We start from the raw sequence: 6,227 nt of genomic DNA, 5'->3' as shown, positions 1-6,227 counted from the left end.
CTAAGGAGGCCCCTCACCAGGAGGCAGCCAAGAGTCCTGGAAGGCTTCCCAGAGCAAGAGGCTTGAGGGAGAGATGGGCTACCCAGCAGGGTGGCCAAGAGGAGAAAGGTGGCAGGGAGATGCTCTGAGAAACACGCGGTCCTGCTCGTCACTGCGGCTGGGATGGTGGGGCAGCCCTCCTCCACCCTGTAGCTGGGCACCGGGGGAATGGCCTCAGAGGTCCACTCCAGAGGTCCGGCTCAGAGCTCGCAGCTGCCTGGGCCTGGACACACCTGTGTCACTTCCATTGGCAGTTCCCTGGCCCCCCACATGCTGCAAGGAAGGTGGTCTGTGTGCCAGGAAGATAAAACGCTGAGGTGAGCAGGTGAGAGGGAGTTCGACTTCCTCCTGAAATAGAGCTTCGGGCGTGAGAATGGCGTGGTCTCATCAATTTCGTTTTAGAGCGCCCGCTCTGAGGCTGGGGTGCAGCTCAGGGGCAGAATGCTCGCCCAGCGTGCGTGAGGGCCCGGGTGTGGTCCCCGGCACCACAAAGAAAGAAAACAAAGAGCAAAGCAAGGTCCCTCTCTGGCTCTGGGTGATGAAGAGAGGGACCAGAGGAGACAGGGATGCAGAACTGCAGCGCTGGGACAAGGGCACTGGGCGGGAGGCCGGGCATGGGAACGAGGGGAGCAGAGGGGTCAGCGGGAGCCCCTGGGAGACAGGTCTGGGCAGGAGGATGACTGAGGCAGCGTGCTGGACACAGGAACAGGCCTGGGGAGGAGGAAGGGCCGGTGCAGAGGCACAGGGAGGGCAGGTGGACCCAGTGCGGTGGGAAGTCCACAGGGCCAGCACCGAAGGGTCACCGAGGTGTGCAGATTTTTTGGAGAAAAAAAAAAAAATCCACCACATGTGTTTGAAGTGTTGCCTCTGGAGCGGGAAAGACCAGCTCACAGGACGGAGACCACGCTGCCTCATGACAAATGAGGTCCATCCGCAGCCCGCACGTCCATAAGGTGAAAGTTTAAGACGGCCACTGGGGCAGGGTGCTGCAGCCTTCCTCGGGAAAACACCCAGGCCTGTGGGGCCACTGACACTCGCTCCTGACCCGGGTCCCCGGAGAATCAGGGAGGGCTTCTGAGGGGAGGCCATGCCTGGCCTCCATCCTGAGATGCCCGGGACTTCACACAGGAAGGAGGGTGGAGGCCTGGGGGGCAGGAGGACAGCTGGACAGCAGGGGTCCCTCTACAGCCTGGGAAATGAGCGAAGTCACTGGAGGATGGGGACAGACCTAACGGGCAGCACGTGAAGCTGTCTGCCGAGGGTTTCTCCAGATAAGGCCCGTCCACAGCAGGGTCGCCGGGCTCTCAGACCTCCATACCCACAGGAGGGGCAGGCAGGCATCGTCTGAGGTGAATGAGTTCTCCACTGAATCTCATGCACACTGACCTTTGAGAAACACTGGTCAATCGCGAGGATAGTCCTGAAATAAAGCAGGAGGCGGGAAGGGCCTTTAGACCCAGGGCCCTAGGCTGCCTGTACTCTCAGGTCCAGAGCTGGCCTTGGCCAACAAGTCAGGCCAAGTGGCCCTTCTGCCTGCAGGAGGTAGGGGACAGCAAGGCCCTGCAGCTCCTGCCACCCCTGCCTGTCCTTCCTGCCGTGGTAAAAGGCTCCCATTCACCAGATACGGTGGGAAAGTCCTGAATTCAAACTTCAATGTGTGATTGGAAGAAGTCAGTACTATGCTTGGGTCTCAGTTTCCCTAACTGTAACACAAGGTGGTTGAACTAGATCACCCCCAAAATCACCTGTGAATCTAACCTTCTAAAAAAAAAACCCTCCATAATATCCAGAATATGTGAGGAACTCCTGAAAATCAAAAAGAAAAATACAGACTCCAAATAGAAAAACTGGCCTAAGAATATGAACAGGCAATTTATCAGGAAGCCCCCCACCCCGAAACTGGCAGAGTGAAGAGGCACTCACGCTCATTAGTAATCAAAGAAGTACAAACTAAAACCAGAGAAGCCAACGTAGTCCAGAAAGTCTGCGGCAACTGGGGCAGGGCTGACCCTCAGGGCTGCGGGGCTGCAGGCGCCGCGCGTGTGGCCGCTGGACCCAGACAGACGCAGCCAGCCTGGAGAGTGCTCCGCTGCGAAAGTCACATCCAGGGCGTGCCCACCAGTGCCCGGCCAGTGCACTCCTCTCTGGTGCAGCCCCCACAGAAACCATCAGTGGAGCACAGCTGGGGACATCCCTGGCATGGGGACTGGCATGGCAGGCAGTGGGAAGAGCCACCCAGTGGAGAACCAGAGAAGAGTTAGAAGAGGCAGCTCCACACCTACCTCGCCTGGGTGGACACACACCGGACGAGAGGGCGGCACCGGGCACCGAGCGGCACTCAGCCTGACGGCTCCCTCCCTCCCTGCGTGCCTCCCTGCCTCCCTGCGTGCCTCCCTGCCTCCCTGCGGGCCTCCCTCCCTCCCTGCGTGCCTCCCTGCCTCCCTGCGGGCCTCCCTGCCTCCCTGCGTGCCTCCCTGCCTCCCTGCGTGCCTCCCTCCCTCCCTGCGTGCCTCCCTGCCTCCCTGCGGGCCTCCCTGCCTCCCTGCGGGCCTCCCTGCCTCCCTGCGTGCCTCCCTGCCTCCCTGCGGGCCTCCCTGCCTGCAGCCTGCACCCCTACCTCCGCCTGATCTTCGTCCCCTCAAGCCCCTACACCTCCAGTCCCCGCCCTGCTCGACTTTCAACTGACGGTCATCGGAAGTGATGTGTGAATCGTAGAGGCGCGAAGGCAACGGGTGCCCACCCCTGCCCCCTGGAAGGCAGCCCCTGAGCCACTGGGCCTGTCTGTTCACCGGCATCTGCACAGCGGCAGCACTGTAAGTGCGCCACGTCTGTGGGGAGACGGTGGCGGGCGGGGCAGGCCACAGAGTCAGGAAGGGAGGAGCGCCGAGCACCGCTGACCGCCTGCCACTGGCAGGGAGCACGTGCCCGGCCTCCTGCACCTGGGCTCTGCCCACTCGCATCTGTTGGGTTTCTTTTCCTGCCAGGGCTGTGCCCGAATGGTCTGGCAAGCTCTGGCCGAGGGCAGGAGCTCTGCTCCCCCCAGGCTGCCTCTGCAGCGTCGAGGCCCCGGCGGGCTGAGGATGCCCGGGCAAGTGCGGCGTGCCCACCACCACCACACGGAGCCCAAGGCGACCCTCCGGGGAGGACGGCGCCGGTCAGCAGCACCGGCACTTCCGGGGCCATTCACACTCACCCAGCTGGAAGGGTGCCCTGGGCCCAGGCCGGGAGGCCACCAAGGCTGCAGGAGGCTCGCAGCCCCGGCTTCACCCACCCGACCTGGCAGATCCGAGGGCTCCCCGCCCAGGCTTCATGCTTTCTCTGCCAGCTTACTCTGCCCCTTCACACCGAGAAGACTTTTCTTTCCAGGAAATCAGTGAGATATGTTTTCCCAGATTCAGTTTTGCTTTAGATCCTGCTCTCCGCCCTCTCCCGTTGCCACCTGCTTCCTCCTCAAGATTCAAATTCAAAACCTGTGGATTTGGCACCAGGGGTCTAAAAGCTAACGTTAGAAGATAAGGCCAAGCAAACCGTGGAGGCCATTAAGACTGTAAAGGATTGCTCCTCTTCGCAAGGAGCCAGATGGTGGGGTTGATGCTCTGGCAGCAGCTCTGGCAATAACAGTTCTGATGCTGCCCAGGGGCGCAGAGGACCCCGAGGATGTGGAGGCCTCCCAGGCAGAGCTTGGCAGTCAGGTGACAGGGTGTGGCCCATTACTTAGGCCAACGGGCTACACGTAAGAGCGAGCACCCAGGGCAGGTGTGCAGACCGGGGACTCTTGCCTGCCTGTCTCTGGACTCAGGAAAGTGACTTGGGCTCATCTCCAGGCATCAGTCTCTGAAGTTGACCAGACTCTTTGATCTGGTCTCCCTCAGAAATGGCCTTCACTTCTTCTTGGCCTTTGTTGAAACTGGCTCAGTGCAGGACGCTCCCTGGACTGCAGTCTCCCCAAAACCCAGCCTGGAGCAACTCCTCCTGAGCCTGAAGCCTGCAAGCCTCCTCCTAAGGAGCTTCTTAGGGATTACCAGGTCCAGTGAAATCGCCTTAGGCTGATCCAGTTTTAACCCCTCATCCAACAAACAAGCAAGAAGAAACTCAGCACCGTGACCAGCGTTAGGGTCACAGACATTTCCCTGGGGACTGCACAGCCTGCACACATGACCAGCACATCATAGGCCTCCAAGGGGATGACACTCAGCAATGTTAGCACCGAGTCTCTTTGTACAAAGGACTCAATACAATCCTTGGCACAAAGTAGGTCCTCAAAACGTGGTGGCTTTGGGGAGACAATGACCCCCGTGGCACCCCACACAGGAGAACTGCCCCTCTCAGGCCTCGGAAGACGCTGGCTTTGCTACTGCGCATGACCTCAAGTGGCAAGTCATCCACCCATCTGGGCAAAGGCTGTGGCCAAGACCCTGATGTCCCCTCCGCCTCCAGATTGTTATGCTTGTAAATAGGAGGTTTGGTCCAAACAAGCTCTCCAAGAAAAGGATCTTGGTTTCTCTAAGTTGTAAGAGGGCTTTTGCACCATGTTATTTAAGTTGGAAAGAATACTTAAAACCTAGAGTTTGAGGGACTGGACGTGCTGGTGAGACTGAATGGATCACTACACACCCTGCACTGTACTAGAAACGAAGGCTGCGTCTGTGTCGATCTCCGCAGCCATGCACACAGCTGGCGGTCATCTGCTCACTGTAGCTCACTGCCATGGTCCCCTGAGAATGCGGCCTGGTTTTCCTCCCTACTCCAGGTGACGGGAGCCCCCCTGCCTTCGGCAACTTGAGGGAAACTTCAACTTTCAACACGTTGAGTAGCAAAGATGAGCGAGAGGTATTCATCACTCATCAGTGTCTGCCTGAGGAGCCACGTGCTGTGCCTGAGGTCACTGCTGTCCTGCAGACCCCTGACGAGGCCCTCGGGGGCATGAGGGGCGAGGCAGTGCAAAGCACAAGCTTTAAAGTCCTGCTCTGCCCCTCCCAGCTCTGCGACCTTGTGAACTTGGCATTTCCCCTCCGAACATTAGTTTTCTTGGTGTGAACTGCAGATGATGACAGTTAGCTCAGTGAGTTGTTTGGAGGTCAAATGAGAGGGAACATGCACTCCTCTACCGCCAACGGTTACCTCTGCCTTGGCTGCGAAGGGTCTCGGTGGCCGGGTGAGGGTCTGCTCTCCCTTCAGTGCTGCCAGTGGGGACGGACAGCATTAGCACCACGTAGCGAGACCCACTCTCTGCCTCGTTCCCCAGGTCCATCCCATGCATGACCTCAACCAAAACCTTGGAACTAAATGAATTTCAGCACACCCATTCTAGAGAGCTGCAAACTGAGAGGTCCCATGGCTGGTTGCAGCTCAGAGATGGCCCTCCAACCCCAGGCCATGCCCACCCACCCACCAGGCTGTCTCCTGCTCCCAGCTGCCAGGCCATGCATCTCCCTCCATGGCCTTCATGAGACTTAGGAGAAACCAGTCTCCCAGGCAGGGAGGTACAAACTCTCAAAAAGATATTGATTATGAGATTTGTGCACCAAAAACTACAGATCATTGCTGAGAGGAATTAAAGAAAATCTGAGTTAATGAAGAGAAATGATGTATTCATGGATTGAAAAGCTCAATATTGTTGTCATAGAAATTATTTCCCCAAACTGATCTATTAGTGCAACAACACAAAAACAGATGGGAAAAAAAAAAAAAAAAAAAAAAAAAAAAAACAGCAGTCTATTTTGCAGAAATTGAAAAACTGATCTTAATATTTACATGGATGGCTTCTCGGTCTTTTGGCTAAGATCAAGTGTAGTCTCTGTTCTTATCAGTTTAATAATTACGTGGAAATGCAAAGGACCCAAAGTAGCCCAAACAATTTTGAAAACAAAACAAACAGAAACAAAGTTGGAGGACTTACACTTTCTCACTGCAAAACTTACCATAAAGTTAGTCATGAAGACAGCTGACCCCAACCACAAACACACACATCTGAGAGAACAGAGGGAGGCCACAATCACCCCTTATATCAATGGTCAATTGATTTCAACAAAGGCACCAAGCAATTCAAAGAGGAGAGAATAACCTTTTCAAAAATGGGTAATGGGAACAATTGGGTGGCCACAGGCCTGAAGATCGATATAGAACTCTACCTAGAACAGACACAGAGACTCACTCACAATCAATCACGTCCACACCCAGCATGGTGG

General features: G+C 56.7%; 1 pseudogene; it reads left to right on the top strand.

The window, feature by feature from the left end:
• Positions 1-5,797: 5,797 nt before the first annotated feature.
• LOC124962482 (uncharacterized) lies at positions 5,798-5,965 on the top strand (annotated as a pseudogene).
• The last annotated feature ends 262 nt before the right edge of the window (positions 5,966-6,227 follow it).

Source organism: Sciurus carolinensis, chromosome 12 (genome assembly GCF_902686445.1).
Source record: "Sciurus carolinensis chromosome 12, mSciCar1.2, whole genome shotgun sequence".
In the NCBI taxonomy this organism is placed as follows: domain Eukaryota; kingdom Metazoa; phylum Chordata; class Mammalia; order Rodentia; family Sciuridae; genus Sciurus; species Sciurus carolinensis.
This window is presented reverse-complemented; position numbering and strand designations above follow the sequence as displayed.